At 41.7% G+C, this 25,108-nt stretch overlaps 1 protein-coding gene across 1 annotated transcript in view; it reads left to right on the top strand.

The window, feature by feature from the left end:
* The first annotated feature begins 8,309 nt into the window (after positions 1-8,309).
* The window catches only part of LOC126295108 (uncharacterized), a 72,975-nt gene continuing 56,176 nt past the window's right edge, over positions 8,310-25,108 (top strand). The window contains exon 1 of the mRNA XM_049987365.1: positions 8,310-8,383. The gene's annotated coding sequence lies outside the window, so the exon portion shown is untranslated. The remainder of the gene's footprint in view (positions 8,384-25,108) is intronic.

Below are 25,108 nucleotides of genomic sequence, written 5' to 3'. Positions count from 1 at the left end.
TGGAGTGTAAATGTAGAAGAGTAGTGTATTGTCATGCTCAATGCCTTGGGTCATATGGCAACCATAGACACATCAAACAATTTACTAATAGTGGAAAAATTTAATTTTTGAAAGTATTCAGTGTAGTAGAAACTTTTCACCTGAACCATCTCCTTCCAAAGTTCCTACATGCAGTACATCATCCCATAAACTATGTGGTTTCATTAGTTGATGTCCATATTCTTTTATTTGCAACCCGTTGTTTGAGTTGTTCCATTGCTTTTTTGTAGCTGGAGGGAGATTTTCATATGTATTTATCTAAGAATCGTGAAACGTTTGATGGTTCAGTCTGTGTATATTAGCACAAAGTAAAGCTGCATAAAGTTCTTAACGTAATGTTGAATAAGACTGGTGGGATTCCCCTAAAAGCATTTTCTGTTGTGTTTTTCCATTTTCGATCCTTTGTACTCCATGTTTCTGTTTTCTGTTGTCCAGTGCTTCTGAATATTGACTGACTTCCCTGCAGCTACTATTACGTTGCATAGTTTACATCTGTCAGCTGAAAATACTTTCTTACCACATTGAGATATGAACTGTTGTAATTTCACCTGAATACTTTTTCACTGTAGGCAGTTTTTCTGAAATATATTGCACACAGATTACTTCAACAAGACTGAATAATTCAAGACACTTGTTTGCTGGTCACGGTCAAGAATGGCTTGAGCTACTACCTGCTTATAGTTTAAAAATAGGCTACACAGTCACTGCTGGGTAAGTCTGAAGTACATATGTAAATTCAAACAAAACAGGGGAGGAAGATATGTGTTCACCATTTTTAAGGAAATGAAATGAGATGTGCACCTGTGAGGAATATAACACAAAAGAGAGTGCATGAGAAAAGTTACTTCTTGAAAAATGAAAACACAACAAATATGGCCATTTACTGACTTAAGTATGCTCTGAGAGATATGGCTGCATGTGCATAAATTTAGTTTTTTTATAACACATTTGCACGTATTTTTAAGGAGTATGTTAAGTCTCACAGGAAATATATGCCCTACCATAAACATACAGATAGAAGTAGTATTGCATACACACGGCAGAAAAGGGCAGCGTGTTGGCGGGAGCTGCCATTTGTGGTAATGGCTTACATGAAAGGACTTCCGGTGTGATTATGGCTGTACTATGGGAATTGAGACTGTGCACATGGAATGGTAGTTGGAGGTAGATGCATCAGAATTTCATTTTGGGAATTGTTAGGGGAATCAGTATTGTTTCCTTCCGTTATCCAAAGGGACCAATGACCTTGCTGTTTGGTCCCCTCGGCCAAACCAACCAATCCAGACTAGGGTAGCACTTCCCACAGTGTCGAGTGTGTGCCAAGGCTACCAAATTTCAGGCATTGAGTATCATTGTGGACAATGCATTGGCTGACAGCCTTCACTTAATGACTAGACGGCAAATCACCGAGTAAAACTGAAGTGATATCAGGTGTTCCCCAGGGAAGCATCCTGGGACCTCTGTTGTTCCCGATCTATATAAATGACCTGAGTGACAATCTGAGCAGTTCTCTTAGGTTGTTCGCAGATGATGCTGTAATTGACAGTCTAGTAAGGTCATCCGAAGACCAGTATCAGTTGCAAAGCGATTTAGAAAAGATTTCTGTATGGTGTGGCAGGTGGCAGTTGACGCTAAATAACGAAAAGTGTGAGGTGATCCACACGAGTTCCAAAAGAAATCCTTTGGAATTCGATTACTCGATAAATAGTATAATTTTCGAGGCTGTCAATTCAACTAAGTATCTGGGTGTTAAAATTACGAACAACTTCAGTTAGAAAGACCACATAGGTAATATTGTGGGGAAGGCGAGCCTTAGGTTGCGTTTCATTGGCAGGACACTTAGAAGATGCAACAAGTCCACTAAAGAGACAGCTTACACTACATTCGTTCGTCCTCTGTTAGAATATTGCTGCGCGGTGTGGGATCCTTACCAGGTGGGATTGACGGAGGACATCGAAAGGGTGCAAAAAAGGGCAGCTCATTTTGTATTATCACGTAATAGGAGAGAGAGTGTGACAGATATGGTACGCGAGTTGGGATGGAAGTCATTAAAGCAAAGACGTTTTTCGTCGCGGCGAGATCTATTTACGAAATTTGTCACCAACTTTCTCTTCCGAATGCGAAAATATTTTGTTGAGCCCAACCTACATAGGTAGGAATGATCATCAGAATAAAATAAAAATCAGAGCTCGAACAGAAAGGTTTAGGTGTTTGTTTTTCCCGCGCGCTGATCGGGAGTGGAATGGTAGAGAGATAGTGTGATTGTGGTTCGATGAACCCTCTGCCAAGCACTTAAATGTGAATTGCAGAGTAATCGTGTAGATGTAGATGAGAACAGTGGTGTTTGCATAGAGTTGAAAGTGCTAACAGACAAGAGAAACTGGGTGAAATAACCACAGAAATGAATGTCCTACGGTGTGGCAATATTTGGCATTACTGAGCTATGGCAGCAGAAGACTGATAAAAGTGCTGTGCTAACAGCAAAGCAACATCTCTCCTGAGCCCGTGACCATATCATTTGGATCCTACATGACTGCAAAACTGTGCCCTGGTTAGATGAGCCCTGATTTCAGTTGGTAAGAGCTGATAATAGGGTTCGTCTGGTGAAGAACCCTGAGCTCAGGTTGACAACAATATGCTGTGTAAGCTGGTGGTGACTCCATAATGCTGTGGACTATGTTTACATGGAATGGAGTGTGTCCTCTTTTCCAGCCGAACTGATCATCTACTGGAAATTGTTATTTTTGGCTCGTTGGAGACCATTTGCAGCCATTCGTGGAGTTCATGTTCCCAAACAACAATGGAATTATTGTGGATGACTGTGTGCCATGGCACTGGGGCACAGTTATTCACGACTGGTTTGAAGAACATCATGGGCAATTCGTGTGAATGATTTGGCCACCCAGATTGACATGAATCCTATCAAACATTTATGGTACGGGAGGTCAGTTCCTGCATGAACTCCTGCATCAGGAACACGTTCGCAGTTGTGGGCTGCCATAGAGGCCTCGTGGATTATTATTTTTGCAGGGGCTTCCAATGGCTCGAGTTTCTGCCACATCGAGTTGCACTACACCGGGTGAAAGGAGGCCCAACACGGTGTTAGGAGGTATCTCGTGACTTTTGTCACCACAGTGCATACGTCCTAGCCCTATTTATATGTAGTATGTTTCAAAGATCGTAATAGCGATGTTTTGCTATGAAGTGGAATGAGGCAGTTTTACAGCTAGTGGAAAATAAGGCAACGTGCTGACCATTTACGTGATTTCTTAAGGTTTTTCGCCATTCGTACAGTGATTTGGCAGGTATGTAAATGATTAGGACTGCAATATTCTGTGACAGCTAGAGTGACCACCAGGGTGCACTAGTGTTGTTCATGTTTAGTGTTGTTACCAGGCCTGGTAGGATATACAGGATGTACATAAAGTCCAGGAACACTTTCAATTACTTGTTGCACAAGAACTAAACTTTTACAGGTGTCATACATATTTCATTTCGAAAAGAAACTCTGAAAGTTTTTTTTACAAACATGTGAACCATGAGTGACCCGGCAGATGTCAATATGGTAATCTAATTGTTGCTATACCCGTCCCAGCACAGCGTCGTCAACTGTGGCACTCACTTCCCATGTTCTCTCCCGGAGCTCTGCTACATCGTGTGGTAGAGGCAGTACGTACACCAGATCTTTAACGTGTCCCCACAGAAAAAATTCACATGGAGTGAGATCTGGTGATCGGGGAGGCCATTTCACTAAACAGCTGTCCCCTTCTGTAGCACGGCCGCCACGTTTGCGACCAGTGCTGAATATCGGCAAATTACCAAACTACACTGTGGCGGTATACGTGAAAAAACTGTCAGGGTTTCTCTTCAAAATGATGTATGTGTGATATCTGTACAATGTTTGGTTCATGGGCAATAAATAATTCAAAGTGTTTCCGGACTTTATGAACACTCTGTATAAGGGGTACCTTGAGCATCAGATCGTGAAGGAGCTGGATATGATGCGTACTTGGGTTGGATAGCATTGTCAACAACTGACAGTTTGAAAGAGGTCTCTTTGGTCTCCCTTTGGCCAGTTCATTCAACTGTGCAAGATCAGTATTTGTAGGCCACTCAGGCAGTGGCAGTGGCCTGATTTTGGACAGACGGGAATGTGGGTGCAGGTGTACTTGTCAAAGTTCTGATGGCTGAGCCTAACCACCACCAGGAAGGCTGGCAGTGTGTCAACCACAGTATAACCCCATCAAATCTGCAGCTGTCCTCTGAAAACAAGTAATGGACTGCCTCGAACATTCTGTCACACCATCAGTTGGGGACAAGCAGCAGCTGAAATGGAGGATTATCGTCCTATGCGTAGCCCGTCACTAACACCGCAACACAAACACCTGTGTCTGGGGTGGTGCAGTGACTGGGAAGTACTGATTCATTATGAATGATGTCAGATTCTGTTCAGGGAGGAATTTCCATTCTGCCCTATACCAGATTACCGCTGATGGCTAGTATGTCGGCAACCCGGGGAGAGAATCCCATTCTTCCAATGTTTTGGAGAGGCACAGCAGGGGTTGGGTTGTTTGGGGGAGGAGACCAGACAGCGAGGTCATCAAATTAGGAAAGGACGGGGAAGGAAGCCGGCCATGCCCTTTCAAAGGAACCGTCCTGGCATTTCCCTGGAACGATTTAGAGAAATCATGTGAAACCTAAAGCAGGACGGCCAGACACAGGATTGAACCATCGTCCTGCTGAATGCGAGTCTAGTGAGCTGGCCACTGTGCCACGTCGCTTGGTCAGCAGTGGGGAGCCGTCGGGTACAACTTTGGGACAGGGCTGGTAGTGACTGAGAGAACTGTGACAGCACAGTGCTATATCACAGATTGTCCTCGCGTGTTACCTCTCTCGTGACCGTACCATGCTGCCGTTTTTCAGCAGGACAATGTTCACCCACACATGGCACATGTCTCTGTGAATAGTCTGTGTGATATTGAGGTATTCCAATGGGCAGCAAGTGCCCCTGATCTGTCCCTCGTAGAACACATGTGTGACCGGCTTGGGTGTAAACTCCTTCCAGCGGCAGTACCCGGGATATCGAGGACCACTTACGGCAGTTGTTGACCAGCTTGCCTGAGGAGAAAATATAACAGCCGTATGACTCTTTTCCCAACCAAATGCGTGCATGCATGCAGTGCAAAGACACACTGATAAATGGGCTCGTACTGCCAAATTCTTTGTAAATTTAACTCAGTTTTTGTAGTGTACAATGCGGAATAGTGCAGTAGTTAGCAAACTGGACTGGCATTCAGGATGACAATGGTTCAAACCCACAACTGGCCATTCTAATTTAGGTTCTGTGTCATTTCCCTAAATCACTTAAGGCAAATTCGAGATAGTGCCTTCGAAAGGGCACAGTTGCAGTCCTTCTCTCTCCTTCCCTAATCTGAGCTAGTGCTCCACCTCTAATGACCTCATTGATGACGAGGCGTTAAACAATTATCTCCTCCTCCTCCTCAATTTGGTGGACTAGGAGGAACTGTGAAGCAGTTATGATTCCTGTCTTTATTACATTCTTCACTCCACTGGTAACTGGCCAAAGATTTTTATGGTTGAATACCTGACTCCTTTCCACATCATGCAGAGGCTGAGTGGTAGGTAGTGTAAATCATTTCTCCCTCTAATGTTACATTTGCCAGTGTTGCTGTTTTTTTTTTTTTTAAACAGTAAGTTCCAAAAGGAAGTAAATGTTTCTCAGGCTGTTGTCATTATGTCCAACTGTTTAAAGAGCTGTGTGCTGGGTGTGAATCATTGTAAATCGTTTGGGGAGCCAAATCAATAAGTCATCACACACTGAAGTGCCAAAGAAACTGGTATAGGCATGCGTACTCAAATACAGTGACATGTAAACAGGCAGAATGTGGCGCTGTGGTTGGCAATGCCTATATGAGACAACAAATGTCTGGCACAGTTGTTAGATTGGTTAGTGCTGCTACAATGGCAGATTAACAAGATTTGACTGATTTTCAATGTGGTGTTATTATCAGTGTATGAGTGATGGGACACAGTATCTCCAAGGTAGCGATGAAGTGGGGATTTTTCCCATACAACCATTTCACGAGTGTACCAGGAATATCCAGGATCCAATAAAACATCAAATCTCTGACGTCACTGCGGCCAGAGAAAGATCCTGCAAGAACGGGACTAACGACAACTGAAGAGAATTGTTTAACGTGACAGAAGTGCAACCCTTCTACAAATTGCTCCAGATTTCAATGCTGGGCCATCAACAAGTGTCAGTGTGTGATGCACTCAATGAAAAATCATCAATATGGGCTTTCAGAGTCAAAGGCCCACCGCATACCCTAGATGACTGCACGACACAAAGCTTTACACCTCGTCTAGACCCGTCAACACCGACATTGGACTGTTGATGACTGGAAGCATGTTGCGTGGTTGGAGGAGTCTCGTTTCAAATTGTAACAAGCAGATAAACATGTATGGGTATTGGAACAGCCTCATAAATCCACAGACTCTGCATGTCAGCAGGGGAGTGTTGAAGCTGGCGGAGGCTCTGTAATGGTGTGGGGCATGTGCCATTGGAGTGATATGGGATCCCTTATATGTCTAGATACAATTCCGACAGGTGACACGTACATAAGCATCCTCTCTGACCACCTGCATCCATTCATGTACATTGTGCATCCCGACGGACGTGGGCAGTTCCAGCAGAACAATGCAACACCCCACATGTCCAGAATTGCTACAGAGTGGCTTCAGGAACACTCTTCAGAGTTTAAACACTTCTCTGGCTACCAAACTCCCCAGATACAAACATTATTAAGCATATCTGGGATGCCTTGCAACATACTGTTCAAAAGAGATCTTCACCCCCTCGAATTCTTACGGATTTATGGAGAGCCCTGCAGGATTTATGGAGAGCCCTGCAGGATTCATGGTGTAAATTCCCTCCAGCACTACTTCAGGCATTAGTCGAATCCATGGCACATCGTGTCTGTGTGCTTGCTGGGGCCCTACACGATATTAGGCAGGTGTACCAGTTTCTTTGGCTCTTCAGTGTGTAATAATAAATGCAAAATTAAATTTTTAGGTGAGAACAGAACTGGGGTAAGACAAGATGGATTGTCCCCATTCCTGTTCAGCTGTGTGCTAAAAAAGATAGAAAGTGGAGTAATAGAACAGAAAAAGAAGGAATTAAAAAAAACACACACACACAATTGAGAGGAAAGGGGATAATATGAATTTTGATTAATTGGTTTTTGCAGACAATGTTGCCATCTTAGCTGAATCTACAGAAGATGCAACAATTCAGATAAATGTCATACAAGAGACAGCTTCAAAGGTAGGCTTATACGTACATTTTGAAAAAACAAGTGTGTATGCAACTGCGAAGCAGGTGCCAAAATTCATGGAGTGCTGTGATGCACGTGTTGTGTTGCACATCAGTTTTATTGTGGGACAACATGTGTAATTACTTGCTGGAATCTCTACATACTTTTCACTAGCCCATGTTCTTACCACAAACAAGGGAAAACTGTCTTATCATTAGGAAAATCTTAATATCTATTCATCTTTATACAGTTTAGGGTAGTATATGTTCATCAACATTGTAGTAAAATTTATTAAAAAGATAGATTTTTAGAACCAATTTAAAATGTCATACTTTTTTGTTTGTTCGAATGTAATGTGGTAATTTGTAACATTTTTCCTTGCTAGTAGAGGCCCATCTTGTGATAGTTTTTTTTTTTTTTTTTGCATATTCACTATGCAGTACCATTTTTTCTTGTAGTATATTTATGAAATTTTCATTTTTATACACTGCTTGGTCTTTAGTGTCCATTATTTTCTTAATGAAACACGTAACTTTCACAATACATAAACAAAATGGTGGTGGAATTTGCAAGAAAGCGTAACTATTTGCAGAAAACTGCTCAGTAATACTTTTGAGAGCATTGTTTACTATTTCTTCTGTTTATGCACCTATGTTTGGATTGATTATAACACTAGTGTCTCTGCATAAAGAACAAATTCTGCTTATTGTATATGTATGAGAAACAATATTGGAGCTAACTTGCTAGGACTCAAGTACTCTGTCTTCTGTTTGCTTTTCATTCATTACTGGCCATGTAGTGGTGTAGGCAGTGATCTGTCAACAGTGTCATATCTGTTAGGTTATCACAATCAAGATAAACAAATATTTGTGCTATGCACTGTAGCAGAGGGAAGCTGAGTCAAAGCTGCCTGAGTCAGTAGCTTAAGAGACAATAAAGATAATTGCTCCTACAATCTTCAAACAGTGTAATTAAAATCACAGAATACTACCTTCACGTTAATAGAGGTAAGTAATGTGCTTTCAGGACTCTACAGATAAAATGTAACTAAATGGAGTATCTCCACTTACTTTGGCATGACTTCCAGGGTAAACAAATGCTATTTTGTTTCTTTCATCCTATTTATTTTAGGACAACTTTTTAATCAATATCCAAATAGCTTTACAGTCTTTGTTTCCCAGACCCTTAATATTCAAGCAGTAATTTACTTTTTTTGCTAGTTCCTAGAGTGCAGTTAGTTTACAAAACTACCTGCACTTTAAAATTTCATAGTGGAATGTGCTCTAAAAGTTTTGATTCCACTATTTAACTTTTTCTGGAATACTGACATTTACTAATGTAAAGTCCCAGTACTAAGTTTCCTATTACAGAAATGCAATTAATTTTACCTAATATGCAATAGTTTAGAAGTTATTTTAATTTAAAGATTTTGTTGTGTATATAAATACCGCTACATAATATGTATTAAAAACAAAGATTCCAAGACTTACCAAGCGGGAAAGCGCCGGTAGACAGGCACAATAAATAAAACACACAAACACACACACAGAATTTCTAGCTTTCGCAACCGACGGTTGCTTATTTTATTATATTATTTCCTACATAATATGTGTTAATTATATACTTTTTTTACATAATTGATGCCCACATGGGGTCATGTGAATCAGTTCATATTTATTTAGCCTCCCAAGTAGAGATTTGGCTATTTCACACCTGTGCTTTCCAAAACTTTTTCATTCTTTTTAACCTGGTTGCCCTTTCGTACGGTTGTGGTGAATCATTTTTGTTTAAATGTTTTTAGCTTCACGTCTAGCATCACTGTTCATGAGAATGTTCTTTTCTTCTGTGTTTTCAGTTTGTTGCATTGTTATATTTAACTATTTTGAATCATTCTGGGCCTCTCCAAACCAACTATTCTCGGTTTCATTTTTCCAAAAGCAGTTGGAGAGTTGTTTCAGTAGTCTGTTTTCTGCTACTCTTAATATATAGCAGAAAATGGCAATCTTCTCCTTTCGCATCATATCTGTTACCTACTCAGTTTCCTGTTGCACCACTTTATTATGATCAGTCTCCATTGTCCGCCTGTTTGGTGTTTTTTGTTGGTATTTGTTCTGACAATTCTCCTATCTGCATGCTATAGTTTATCTGTTGCTGATCTAGTGTTCAATTTGAATAGTGTGTGACATGCATATATTGTTTTAGGATTAACAACGGAGTGGTAGAGTTTGACTGTTGTGCTCACTGAGAGGGATTTCTTCTCATAGGTTGGCCAGATATTTTATTGCACTTGCTTCAATGTAGTTGTTCTTATACATTTTTTATTTTGCTTCTGGACAAAAAGTTACTTGTTGTGCTCACAATAAACGGGATATACTGCAGAACAGTTTGACAAAAAGGGTTACAAAATTGACTAAATTCAGTATTTGAACCTCTTTTCTTTGTGTAAGAAGACCAGTACCTCATATGCCAACCTCCCCCCCCCCCCCCCCTCTTTGCTCATAGCTCATTTGTCAATGGTGGAGGGGAAGAATTCTCAAGTACATGTTTGCAGAACTCTGAATCTATTTAATTTTCTAATGATCATCGTGCAAGATTTATGTGGAAGGGTTAACATATTTACTAACTTGTCATACATCAGCAACTCAGAATTCTGACAGTTGCCTGCCACATGTATAGTGTGGCAAGCTGTTTAGGTGGTCAGCGTTATTTTATTCCAAGATGAGAAGCAATTTAGTAATATCAAAAGTCTAAATATGGGCCAGGTTACATATATCTTGCTTCTTAGAAATTATTTTGTTCCTTTAATCTTGAAATAGACATTATTTACATGATAAGTAATTAGTTCTACTTTGCTCTGAGACCACTTATGAACAGGAATTACAATTTCACTGGAAACCACATTGCCATTATTATTGTTTTCCAGACAGTGTACATTGCATCTTACTGGAAAACAAATTTTTTGAAGAAGATTTATTATCTTCCCTTTAGGCACCATAAATTTTACACACAAGTTTTGAGCATTGTTTCCCTTCCAGAGTTTAGTAAACAATTAATTCTTTCATGATGTCAATAAGATTAATTTTGCCAGCCCTGCCTCAAAGACACGTGGAGGAATAGATGAGTGAGTCTCGACTGTGTCACTGTTGATCTGAGGAAAGTTTTAAGTCGTTGCAAGGTGCTGAATGGCTTCTCAGAAAAATACTGATGAGACTGGAACTGCTATAATCAGAATTATCAGGTGGATAACTTCCTGAAACTGTTGTTTAACCCAACCACATTTCGGAATAAACTGTCTTACAGATAGACTATATTATGTGGTTTCCATAATAGTTTGTAACATTGCCAGCTGTGGATGATGCCCATGCAGATTAAAGTCTGCTGTGTGTGTACTCTAAGCAACTCTTCCAAATGCCATGTAGATGGGGGGGGGGGGGGGGAGAGGACATATTTTATTTTATTTTGATTTATTTACAAGTCAGGTTCCATAGGTCGAAATTGAGGACCAAATCTTCAAGGTCATGGAATGTGTCAGTACATGAAATAACAACACAGAAGTAATAACAGATAAATATAAAATGTTTATGAAGCCAAAAACAAGTCAAGCCATATGTTTAAGTAAACACAATCAACAATACAACAAGAATCGGCTTAATTTCTCAAGGAACTCCCTTAACAGAATAGAAGGAGTGACCCGTGAGAAAACTCTTCAGCTTTGATTTGAAAGTGCATGCATTACTGCTATGATTCTGAATTCTTGTGGTAGCTTATTGAAAATGGATGCAGCAGTATACCGCACACCTTTCTGCACAAGAGTTAAGGAAGTCCGATCCAAATGCAGGTTTGATTTCTGCCGAGTATTAACTGAGTGAAAGTTGCTTATCCTTGGAAATAAGCTAATATTGTTAACAAGAAATGTTGGTAAGGAATATATATATATATATATATATATATATATATATATATATATATATATATATATATATATATATTTTGAGAGGCCAATTTCAAAATACCAAGACTCTTAAACACGGATCAACAAGAGATTCGTGAACTTATACTACTTATTGCCCAAACCGCCCGTTTCTGAGCCAAAAATATCCTTTTAGAATGGAAAGAGTTATCCCAAAATATAATACCATTAGACATAAGCAAATGAAAATAAGCAAAGAAAACTAATTCTCATGTTGAACGATCACTCACTTTGGATACTGTTCGAATGGTAAAAATGGTGGTATTAAGTCTTTGAACAAGATCCTGAACATGGGCTTTCCATGACAGTTTACTATCTATCTGAGCACCTAGAAATTTGAATTGTTCAGTTTCACTAATAATATGACTATTCTGTGAAATTAAAAGTCAGGTCTTGTTGGATTGTGTGTTAGAAACTGTAAAAACTGATTTAGCGTTAGTTTACTTTCTACAGGCCATGAACTTATGTCACGAACCGCACTATTTGAAACCGATCCAATGTTGCACCCAACATCCTTTACTATTTACAAGTCAGGTTCCATAGGACCAAATCTTCAAGGTCATGGAATGTGCTATCAAGCTAGTGTTATCAGCAGACAGACATATTTTAGAGTTACCTGTAATACTAGAGGACATATCATTTACATAAATAAGGAACAGGAGATGCCGTAACACTGATCCCTGGGGCACCCTCCACTTGACTGTACCCCACTCAGACCCCACATCACAGCCATTCTCAACACTGTGAATAATGAATGATCTTTTGCTGTGTGTTGTTAAAGTAAAGGGTGAAAAAATTGTGAGCTACTCTCTGTATTCTGTAATAGTCCAACTTCTGGAGCAATATTTTGTGATCAAAATAATCGAACGGCTCATTTAAACCAAAAAATATGCATAGCATTCGAAACCTTTTGTTTAACCCATCCAGTACCTCACAGAGAAAAGAGGATATAGCATTTTCAGTTGTTAAGCGAAAGCTGAAATGTACATTTGATAGCAAATTGTGTGATATAAAATGATTGATTTTCCTTACATACACAGCCTTTCCAATAACTTTAGCAAATGCTGATGGCATAGAAATAGGTCTAAAATTGATTACATTATCCCTTTCTCCCTTTTTATAACGCGGCTTTACTACTGAGTACTTTAATCGTTCAGGAAACTGACCATTCCTAAAGGAAAAATTACAAATATGGCTAAATACAGGGCTAACTGTGCAGCACAGTATTTTAATATTCTGCTAGGTTCTCCATGAGAGTTCTTAGTCTTCAATGACTCAATCCCCCCCTTGTCACCGAGCGAGGTGGCGCAGTGGTTAGACACTGGACTCGCATTCAGGAGGACGACGGTTCAATCCCGCGTCCGGCCATGCTGATTTAGGTTTTCCGTGATTTCCCTAAATCACTCCAGGCTAATGCCGGGATGGTTCCTCTGAAAGGGCACGGCCGACTTCCTTCCCCGTCCTTCCCTAATCCGATGAGACCGATGACCACGCTGTCTGGTCTCCTTCCCCAAACCAACCAACCCCCCCCCCCCCCCCCCCCCTTGTCTGTATCACAGAGGAGTATTTCTGACATCAATCTCAGAAAGCCATTTGCCAAGAGAGTTATATGATTTCCTGTAGAAGCTAAATTTTCATTTAACTCACCAACAATGCCCAGAAAATACTGTACATACATCTGATTTATCAGTAACAGAAATATTTTTACTATGAACTGACACTGTATCAACGACCTTGTGCTTATGACCAGGCACTTCCGTCACAACTGACCATATAGTTTTAGTTTTATCCTGTGAATTAGCTATTCTATTTGTGTATCACATTCTCTTTGCTTTCCTAATAACATTATTAAGCACCTTACAGTACTGTCTGTAATGGGCTACTATAGCTTGATTGTGACTGCTTCTAAAAACTGATATCCTTATCCCCCAAGTCAGCCACCCAGGCTACCTCTTACTGCTAGTACCCCAATTAGAATGTTATAATGGAAAGCAACGATCAAAGAGCATGAGAAATGTGTTAAGGAAAGCATTATATTTGGCATCTATGTTATTGGCACTATAAACATCCTACCACTCATGTTCCTTGACGAGGTTTAAAAAACTCTCAAATGCTGTTGGATTAACTTTCCTACTTAGTTTGTAATTATATGTGACATTTGTTTGAGTACAAAAGCCTTTCAGTGTTAAAATTTATGCATCATGGTCTGAAAGGCCATTCATCCTTTTACAAACAGAATTCCCATCTAGTAATGAGGAATGAATAAAAGTATTGTCTATGGGTGTGCTACTGTTCCTCTGCATCCTAGTTGAAAAAAAAAAAAAAAAAAAAAAAAAAAAAAAAAAAAAAAAAAAAAAAAAAAACTGCATCTGATCACATGAATTTAGGGGATCTACCAACATACTTTTTCTTGCACCATCATACACAAAATTAATACTGAAGTCACCACATATAACTAATTTCTGGTGCTTCCTATAAAGTGTATCAAGAACCATCTCTAGCTTGAGCATAAATGCTCTGAAGTCAGAGTCATGGGACCTATAAGCAACAAAAATTAGAAGATAAGTTTCACTAAATTCAAATGCCCCTGTTCAGCGCAGTGCTGTGATACATCTATGGACTCAGATGTGGAGCAACCATAAATTCCGCCTGGTACTGTCAAACTTTGTACAGCCTTAGAAGAGCAGTTCAAAACAAGTGCCGAGGAAAGCTGACGTCCAAAATTTTGATTTCGCAATAGATTGCTCGATCTCACATGGCAAACCGCTCTAAAGAACTACTTAATTCATTCAAATCGGAAATTTTCCTTCATCCTCCCTACAGCCCCGATCTTGCACCAAGCGACTTCCACTTGTTTCCCAAGATGTAGAACTGACTTGCAACGCAGCACTTTGATGATGACGTGGAACTCCAGGTGGGCATGACTCACTGGCTGAAGTCTAAGGCGGCAAAATTTTACGACGAAGGTCTCTCAGAGTTGGTCCACCACTATGATAAGTGCCTCAATGTGTTTGGTGACTATGTGGAAAAGTAGTATGTCAGTCGCTCTTTCAGATGTATATAATACAATGTATTTCTTGTACTTAGTTTTTTTAAATGCCAAACTGTTCCCTACTTTCTGAATAGCCCTCGTATATTCAGAAAGGTTTAGAGGGCATCACAGTTACTCTGAAATCTGTCGAGTGAGTGTGTAATGGAACGATGTTGGTTGAAACTGCTACTTCCCAATAAGTTACCAACCTCTGGACAGCTACACTACTGCCCATTAAAATTGCTACTCCATGCAGATAACATGCTACAGATGCGAAATTTAACTGACAGGACGAAGATGCTGTGATATGCAAATGATTAGCTTTTCAGAGCATTCACATAAGGTTGGCGCTGGTGGCGACACCTCCAGTGTGTTAACACGAGGAAAGTTTCAAACCGATTTCTCATACACAAACAGCAGTTGACTGGCATTACCTGGTGAAACCTCGTTGTGATGCCTCGTCTAAGGAGGAGAAATGCGTACCATCATGTTTCCGACTTTGATAAAGGTCGGATTGTAGCCTATTATGACTGCGGTTTATCGTATCACGACATTGCTGCTCGCGTCAGTCGAGATCCAATGACTGTTAGCAGAACATGGAATCGGTGGGTTCAGGAGGGTAATATGGAGTGCCGTGCTGGATCCCAACGCCCTCATATCACTAGCAGTCGAGATGACAGGCATCTTATCTGCACAGCTGTAACGGATTGTGCAGCTGTGTCTCGATCCCTGAGTCAACAGATGAGGATGTTTGCAAGACAACAACCTTCTGCACAAACAGTTTGACGCTGTTTGCAGCACCACGGACTATCAGCTCGGAGACCATGACTGCGGTTACCCTTGACGCTCCATCACAGACAGCAGCGCCTGCGATGGTGTACTCGACAACGAACCTGGGTGCACAAATGGCAAAACGTCATTTTTTCGGATGACTCTAGATTCTGTTTGCAGCAACATGATGGTCGCATCCATGTTTGCCAACATCGCGGTGAATGCACATTGGAAGTATGTATTCATCATTGCTATACTAGCGTATCACCAGGCGTGATGGTATGGGGTGCCATCGGTTACACATCTCGGTCACCTCTTGTTCACATTGATGGCACTTTGAACAGTGGATGTTACATATCAGATGTGTTATGACCCGTGGCTCTACCCTTCATTCGATCCCTGCTAAACCATACATTTCAGCAGGATAATGCACGACCGCATGTTGCAGGTCCTGTACAGGCCTTTCTGGATACACAAAATGCTCGACTGCTGCCCTGGCCAGCACATTCTCCAGATCTCTCACCAATTGAAAACGTCTGGTCAATGGTGACCGAGCAACTGGCTCGTCACAATACGCCAGTCACTACCCTTGATGCACTGGGGTATCGTGTTGAAGCTGCATGGGCAGCTGTATCTGTACACTCCATCCAAGTTCTGTTTAACTCAATGCCCAGGTGTATCAAGGCCGTTATTACGGCCAGAGGTGGTGGTTCTCGGTACTGATTTCTCAGGATCTATGTACCCAAATTGCGTGAAAACGTAATCACATGTCTGTTCTAGTATAATATATTTGTGCAATGAATACCCGTTTATCATCTGCTTTTCTTCCTGGCATAGCAATTTTAATGGCCAGTAGAGTAAGTGCCTTGGGGGATGCGCCACAGAAACGGAGCTCCACTATAGCAAAGGTGTTGTGACCTGTAGAGAGATTGTTGACATTCCCGAGGAGGAGTTGAAGGATGAGTAGGCTCAGGAAGGGATAGTTGACGTGCAAAATATGTTGAAAAAGTTGGATGGTTATCTCATAAATTCTGACTGTTTCATCTTTACCTTCAGTAGCACAAAATTCCTGTAGCTTATCAAGACAGGTTTCCTTCATCTAAGTGTATAGCTGTATGTCCCTAACTCAATATGCCGTTTTAAATGCCGACATTTTGGGCTCGTCAGCGTAGAACGTAAGAGTGAACCCTCATGTGGCAAGTCCCTGTGGCCCTTGTGCTATCGGGCTTTGCCTTCCACTGAAAGGATGACACGACTGGGGATAGAGCCGAGGGAGGTGTTGCCGTGTTTGTCAATAACACACAGCACTACTCTGCTGTCTCTCCTTGGATACTGACATAAAAGCAGTAGCTGCTGCTGATCATATGGGTCAGATCACTTTTTTCTCCTTGTATTTACCTCCACAGGATGAAATAGACTCTGAGGCTCTCACAGGCCTTCTTAAACACCTCCTCCATCCATTTGATTTCAGTGTCTGTAATGTACAGGGTGTACATAATGTCCGGGAACACTTTCAATTATTTATTGCATAAGAACTAAACATTGTACAGATGTCATACATATTGCATTTTAAAGAGAAACTCAAAAGTTTTTATTTTTATTATTTTTTTTTTCAAACAAATTATATGCGAACCATGAGTGACCTGGCAGACATAAATATGGTAATAGAATTCTTGCTACACCCATCCCAGCATGGCATCGTTGATGGTGGCAGTCGCTTCCCATATTCTCTCCCGGAGCTCTGCTACCTTACGTGGTAGATACAGTACATACACCAGATTTTTAATGTGTCCCCACAGAAGATTGGGGAGGCCATTTCGTGAAACAGCTGTCCCCTTCTGTAGCACGGCTGATCCATCGATGTGGCAGCTCCGTGTTACCCACGAACTCCACAATGAACATGGGGTGGAGCCCCAGCCTGCTGAAAGATGAACCGAGGGTCCGATTGCATATGAAGCATCAGCCATTGGTGCAACATGTCCGAGTAGGAATATCCAGTGACAGTGCTCTCGGCGACGAAGAATGGCTCGTACAGTTTTCAACATGACAAGGCACAAAGAACATTTACCTTTGGGGAATCACGTACAAATTCAATGCATTTGTGTGGATGCTTTGTACCCCAGATTCGACTGTTATGAATGTTCACTTTCCCATTAGCATGAAAACTGGCTTTGTCGCTAAAAAATAAGTGATCAGCAATGCTATCCCCAACCTCATTCAATTGTTGCAACTGGGAACAAAACACAAAATGCTTGTCTTTGTTGTTGTTATTGAGCTTCTGCACTGGCTCCAATTTGAATGGTTTCATAGACAGCTTCTGTCACAATACTTTCCACACTGTCATCAGAGCCATTTCGAGTTCACGGGATGTACAATGCACTGATTTCTTTGGACTCCTTATGAATATCTCTCGTATGCAACCACATTCACTTCACTCACACTGGGATGTCTGCTTCTCTTTGCCGGGCACAAGCAACCCGTTGTAACGAATTTGTTGTGCCAGTGGTAAATGGTCTTGCTTGTTGGTGGCTTCTTACCATACTTGGTTCTAAACATCTGTTGAACAACTGTAGCACCCTTGTTTTTGTCAAACTCTAACACACAGAAAGCTCGCTCCGCTCCTGAACTCATCACATATGTGACTAGCACAGACTATTAGCACATTACCATACTACACTGTGGCAGTATACATGAAAAAAACTTTCAGGGTTTCTCTTGAAAATGGCATATGAATATCTGTACAATGTTTGGTTCTTATGCAGAAAATAATTGAAAGTGTTCCCGGACTTTATGCCCACTCTGTATTATGGGGCTCAAACTATACTTACCCCAGGGGTCTAGTCTTGGAGAGCTTCATGACATATCAGGAGCTGTGCATCCTCAACACAGACAATCCCACTCATTTCTCAGCTGCTACTGGGTCGTCCTCAGCCATCGAAGCCTCTTTCTGCTCTCCCACCCTTGCAGACTCAGCACAGTGTGAAGCAACTGGCAATCTTCATTCAAGTGACCAGTTCCCACTGTGGAGCCACCTTCTGAACCGAGACAGTCACTGCAATGGATGACCATCAAGGCTATCTGGGCACTTTTCATCCATCTGGTTGTATGTGAATGCTACAACAGCATCCAGGAATGGGTGGGCCACGTCACACGAATGATCCATCATGCCTCTGGAACTAGTCATCCCAAAGCCCTCAGGTCACCTTAGGAGTGGTCTGTACCTCGGTGGACAGTTGAGTGCCATTCGGAAATCCGTAACAGGTGTGCGGCTCATCGACTGTTTAAATGCCGGCCAACAGAGGACATTTCAGGGCCTTTTGAGTCACAAGGGCCAAGGCTCAATGCATCATTGAGGAGAGCAAGAAAAGGTGGGCAAGTGTTCCTGGACTATACCATCCATTCCACTTGGGAAGACATCCAGTGGATTTCCAATAAACCCAGTTGTTTACCAATAGCAGCGATGCTTAAACACAGGTGTCTCCAAATGACACTCAGAGACATCGCTCAGACACTAGCCGAGCATTTTGCAAGCACTACTACCAATGCAAGCCAAGATCCGGTGTTTTGTCACTACCGTGCAACTGTGGAGAGGAGCAAGTTAGACTTCAGATCCAACAGCTCTGAGTCCTGCAACTCCCTTTTCTCCATGTGGGAGATGGAGTCAGCACTGTCTGAGACTCGTTACACTGCACCCAGTCAACCAAATCCGGCACTGTACACTTCGACACTTGCCAGCGGCATCACAGATAATCATCCTCGAATGTTTTACTCTTGCACGGCAGACAGCCAACATCTCAAGTGGATGGAAGCAATTTTAGTACCTCTCCTCAAACCAGGGAATGACTGCACGTGTCCCAGTAGTTACAGGAGTATTGCCTTAATGAGATTTGTGGGAAAAACCCTGCAGCGAATGGTTAACAGTTGTCTGATCTGGTTGATCGGTAACTCCTTAGCCACTCTCAGTGTGGATTTTGGTCCACTGTTGACAGCAAAACACTGCTCGACAGTGCAGCAGGCTTTCCTACATAAACATCACCGTATCGGCATATTCTTCAATATCAGTAAGGTGTACGATACTACGTGGAAACTCAATATTCTCACACAGTTGCATCAATGGGGCTTTCGTGGCCACCACCTCATATTGCTACAGTTTTTCCTGTCCCAGCAGTTTTTTAGGGCTTGAGTTTGTGACACGTTGCCAGATCGATTTGAGAAGAAAAACGGTGTCCCTGAGGGCAACATTTTAAGAGCTACCCTTTTTGCCACAGCCATAAACTGTATCACGTCTGCAGTAAGTAGTCCTGTACAGTGATCCTTGTTAGTGGACGATTTTGCTGTATTCTGTTCCTGCTCCAGCATTGCAACAGCAAGCCGCCAGTTGCAACTTACTTTGCAGAGGTTAGAGGAGCGGGCCGCAAACACAGGGTTCCAGTTTTCTCCAGATAAGTGTGTGTTTGTGTGTGTTCATTTTAATTGTTCTCATCAGTGCCTTTTTTCTAAAAAAAAAAAAAAAAAAGAGTTTGAGGGTACTCCGACATTGGATATAATGCAGCGAAAATTACTTATAACTGAAACACGGGATACCACCTGTCTGCATTTAGCCATGACATCATTAACATGTTGAACTACAAAAGAAATGGTATCGGACTCTTCAGTTGACTTTACAGCTCAGATGAAGCAGGTGATAATGAGAAACACCCAAACATGCAAGAGAATGTAGTATCAAACACTTCAGTTTATATCACCTCAAATGAAGCATGTGATTCCCATCAACCCCTGGACAATAAAATAAAATGGTTCTGTACACTTGAATTGACCTCTAATACACCTCAAATGAAACAGGTGAGTTCAAATCAACCCTTTGACATACAAAACAATACAAGGAAATATTACCGAACACATATTTTAACCTTTAAAACATCGCTAAAAGACACAATACAACAAAAACCATCCACACATATCATCAACAACAATGGAAACTACACTACAAAAATCTTTTGTAACCTTGTTTGGCTCCCAAAATGTCATAGAAGATGGGTGGTATCCCGTGCTTCAACTGAACCAGTTTTTAATACAGTTGACAATTTATTTAACTATAAAACTACAGTGTGACTTGCATTAACAGCATTACAACAGTTTCCAATTTCCAAACTGACTTTAGTTCATGGCTGCTGTAGTCTTCACGCCTTCTTACTTTACTCTTGCTATCAGTAGCAAGGTGTCTGCCTGTCATTAACCAATAGCATACATAGTCCATGGGCTGGAACAACATCAGTGGAGGACCAACCAACATTGTAAAAAAATGACTTTGTCAATGAAAAAGTTTAGGGGTATGCATCCCCAGCGTTCCCCCAGAAAAACAGCACTGGTTCTCATCATATTTTTAATTTACCTGGCTTGCATATGATAGATATCACCATACATTTTAGAGACTTAGTGATGTTTCTGGGCCTCATTTTTGGCGCCAAATTGTCGTGGTTGCCACACCTGAGGGGCCTGAAAGCCAGAACCCTCAAGGCACTGACTCATAAAGTGCCTTAGCCACAGATCTTGAGCAACAGACAAGGGTGTGTCTGCTCCAGTTTTATAGGGCTTTCGTGCACTCCCCGCTGGGCTACGGGTTGCACGGTTTACAGATCAGTGTGGCCTTCTTATTTGGAGATCATTGATGCTGTCTGCCATGAGGGAATTAGGCTGGCAACGGGTGCTTATAGAACCAGTCCTATACCCAGTCTCTGTGCTGAGGCTGGGGAACTGCCACACATCATCCAATTGCAACTCATCGCGATGCATCAGGTATGTAAGTTCCTCCCAGCTCCAACTTCACCTGCATACCATACTGCTGCTCGGCTGCTCCGGAATGCCTTTTTTCCAACCCTCTACGAGCCACACTGCCATTTGGGACCCGTGCGCAAAGTGTGCTGGATTCACTCGGTATGGATTAGGTACAGTTGCAACTCTTTCTGCCACACTGGTTACTGCTGAGGCCCAGAATAGTTTTAGATTTGGTGCAGTACAGGAGAGATTGCACTCCTGCTTCTGCTGATATTTTCTGACATTTCGTATGGCCACCACAAGTATGTAGCTGCCTTAGCAGATGGGGCCTCAGTTGGTTTCTCTGTCATTTTCCCAGATTGCGTCCTCCAGGACCGACTGCCTCAAGAATTACTGTCTTCTATGCAGAATTATATGCAATCTTGCAGGTCCTGGAGCAGATGAGATTCTTCCGGTGCTAAATTTCTTGTCTGTTCCGATTCTCTAAGTGCCCTTCACTTTCTCCAACATTTGTACCAAGCAGATAAAGTAGTCCAGAATATCCAGCATGCCTTCCTCCAGCTACAACTGGGGAAGGAGGTGTCTTTCTGCTGGGAACCAGGGCACTTGAGTGTTGCGGGGAACGAAAGGGCAGATCTAGCAACCAAAGAGGTACATTGTATCCTCAGTTATTTCAGTGTGCCAGCTCCCTGTATGCTAAAACCTTTCTCCTGAGATACAACACATGCATTGACGGGAAGACAGGTGGCTGGAATTGACAAACAATAAACTCCGTCTAGCAAAGCCCACAATGTGGCCTTGGCGTACCTCCTTCCGGCCACGTCGACAGGATGAGGTTCTCGTTACTTGTCTTTGCATGGGCCACATCTCTATGACACTCGTCTTCTTGCTCCAGTGAGAGAACCCTCCATTGTGTGGAGCTTGTGGCTTACAGCTCGCTGTGATCCATATTTTATTGGACTGTGTTTTATTTTCTGACCAGTGGGCCATGGTGGATTTGCCACCGGATCTGCCTTCTATTTTAAATAACATCCAAATGAATGTGGTTTGAGTTTTAAAGTTTTGTCAATTATTCAACACATTTCCCAAGATATTAGAGAGATTGTTTTAATGTGTTAACAAGGTGACTGGCTCACTCACGTTTATTCTAAGTGGTCAGCCAGTCACATTTCCCTGTGCTCTTCTTTTAACTCTTTTGTGTTTTACTTTTTCTGTGTTTTAATTTCACGTATAGCTACTCTCCCTCTTTCTAAGTTGCTTTACTGCATGTGAGATAGGGTGAGTGCTTCGTCATTTGAAGTGCATGAGTCTGAACAATTTTAGAGACTATCTCCTCATTTGTTTATTTTAATAAGTGTAAAGGTGCTGATGCCTCACTGTTGAGTGTTCATAAGACCTCCCCCCTCCCCCCCCCTCCCTACCTCTCTCTCTCTCTCTCTCTCTCTCTCTCTCTCTCTCTCACACACACACACACACACACACACACACACACACACACACACACACATTTTGTAATGGCAGGTCTGCCCTTCATGACATCTGGTGGTCAGTCCCACATTACATATAGATGCCTGGATACTTTTGATCAGGCAGTGTAATATTCATAACATTTCCACAAGGTGAGGTTCAACAGCCATAAAGTATTTTATAAAATGCATTTTAAGCATCAGCTGTTTTTTGTTCCATTTGTCATCTACTGATTAGCCATCATCCAGGATGTAGGGTACAAAAGATTAGTTAAATGTGTCCCATATTCCTTTGAAGTTGAACAATATTGAAATAATCCAGTGGAAATGTAACAACAACTTGTCTAAGAATACTGCGCATCATATCTTATAACAATCAGCAAGCATTTACATCTACATCTACACTCCGCAAGCCACCCAACGGTGTGTGGCAGAGGGCACTTTACGTGGAAGAACGACTGCCGGAAAGCCTCCGTGCGCGCTCGAATCTCTCTAATTTTACATTTGTGATCTCCTCGGGAAGTATAAGTAGGGGGAAGCAATATATTCGATGCCTCATCCAGAAACGCACCCTCTCGAAACCTGGACAGCGAGCTACACTGCGATGCAGAGCGCCTCTCTTGCAGAGTCTGCCACTCGAGTTTGCTAAACATCTCCGTAACGCTATCACACTTACCAAATAACCCTGTGACGAAACACACCGCTCTTCTTTGGATCTTCTCTGTCAACCCGACCTGGTATGGATCCCGCACTGATGAGCAATACTCGAGTATAGGTCGAACGAGTGTTTTGTATGCCACCTCTTTCGTTCATGGACTACATTTTCGAAGGACTCTCCCAATGAATCTCAACCCGGCACCCACCTTACAGACAATTAATTTTATATGACCATTCCACTTCAAATCGTTCCATATGCATACTCCCAGATATTTTACAGAAGTAACTGCTACCAGTGTTTGTTCCGCTATCATATAATCATACAATAAAGGATCCTTCTTTCTATGCATTCGCAATACATTACATTTGTCTATGTTAAGGGTCAGTTGCCACTCCCTGCACCAAGTGTCTATCCGCTGCAGATCTTCCTGCATTTCGTTGCTATTTTCTAATGCTGCAACTTCTCTGCATACTACAGCATCATCTGTAAAAAGCCACATGGAACTTCTGATACTGTCTACTAGGTCATATAAACGTCTCCCCATTGAAAACAACATGCTGTGTTCTGTTTGCTAAAAACTCTTCAATCCAGCCTCACAGATGGTCTGATATTCTGTAGGATCTTACTGTGTTTATCAGGCGACAGTGCAGAACTGTATTGAATGCCTTCCGGAAGTCAAGGAAAATGGCATCTACCTGGGAGTCTGTTTCTAATATTTTCTGGGTCCCACAAACAAATAATGTGAGTTGGGTCTCACATGATCGCTGTTTCCAGAATCTGTGTTGATTCCTACAGAGTAGATACTGGGTTTCCAAAAATGACACGATACACGAGCAAAAAACATGTTCTAAAACTCTACAACAACTCGATGTCAGAGATATAGGTCAATAGTTTTGCGCATCCGCTCGACGACCATTCTTGAAAACTGGAACTACCCGTGCTCTTTTCCATTCATTTGGAACCTTCCGTTCCTCTAGAGACTCTCCTGTGATGGCCATCTCAAAAGTATCGTGTACGCAGAGCCAATTCTAGATGTGGAGACACTGGAGTAACATATTCATGCTGCATTTGACATTGTTCAGATGTGCCCTGGCCAAAGTGAATGTGTGAAACAGAACGCGCTACGGCATGTACATGCATGCATTGAGGGTGCATGGAAACCATTTTCAATACATACTGTAACTGTGACTGTACAGTACAGCGCATATTAGACCACTGTCTAGTTAACAATGTATGATTGAATAAATGGTCTCGAATGTGGAGACCATGCATTTCCGATCACAAGTTGATTAGGCCTTTTGTTCTGTATTCTCTCATTGCTCAATCCCTAGAGTCTCTACAAGGTGGAAAAAAATCACCCCACATATAGACCTACTGCTAACAAAGCAAACAATTTCACAAAGTCTGCAGATCACACAAGCATTGTTACCGACTCCAAAACATCCACAAACATACAGTTTAACGCCAACCAGTTACTTGCAGATGTTATGAATTGGTTCATAGTAATCTGTTTAGCAATAAACCTCACACAAACCAATTACGTTCAGTTCTGTTCTGGCAACAAAAGCCCACGGGAGATTACTATTGCACATGAGAGCCAGCAAATCTGAGGGTACATGGTTTGAATTTTTGAGGCATTCGTATAGATAATGGGCTTAACTGGGAAAGCCGCATCTTCCAAACCTTGGAAAGGTTTAGCTCAGCAACATTTGCCATCCAGATTATCTCCAAAATTGGAGACATCACTGTCTAAAAATCTGCCTATTTTGGCTACTTTCAATCATCAACATGTTAGGCACAGTCCATATCAATTCAGGCAGGCTAGGAAAAGTCTCGGATGTTATTGAATTTAGCATATGTTAAAATGAAGGACTAAGTAAGGAATATATATTTTTTTGTTTACAAAGAAATTTCTGCTCCGAGATACAGCCCTGCAAAGATGACACTTCACACACCATTTTGAAGCTGCGAAATTTTGAAAAAAATTTAGATTGCTGTATCTCTGGAACAGTTCTAGATATTGTTTTTTTTTCTCATTTGAAATGTAATTGTCTTATGATT

Source organism: Schistocerca gregaria, chromosome 11 (genome assembly GCF_023897955.1).
Source record: "Schistocerca gregaria isolate iqSchGreg1 chromosome 11, iqSchGreg1.2, whole genome shotgun sequence".
NCBI lineage: Eukaryota > Metazoa > Arthropoda > Insecta > Orthoptera > Acrididae > Schistocerca > Schistocerca gregaria.
Note: the sequence above shows the minus strand (reverse complement) of the source record. Positions and strands in the feature narration are given on the sequence as shown.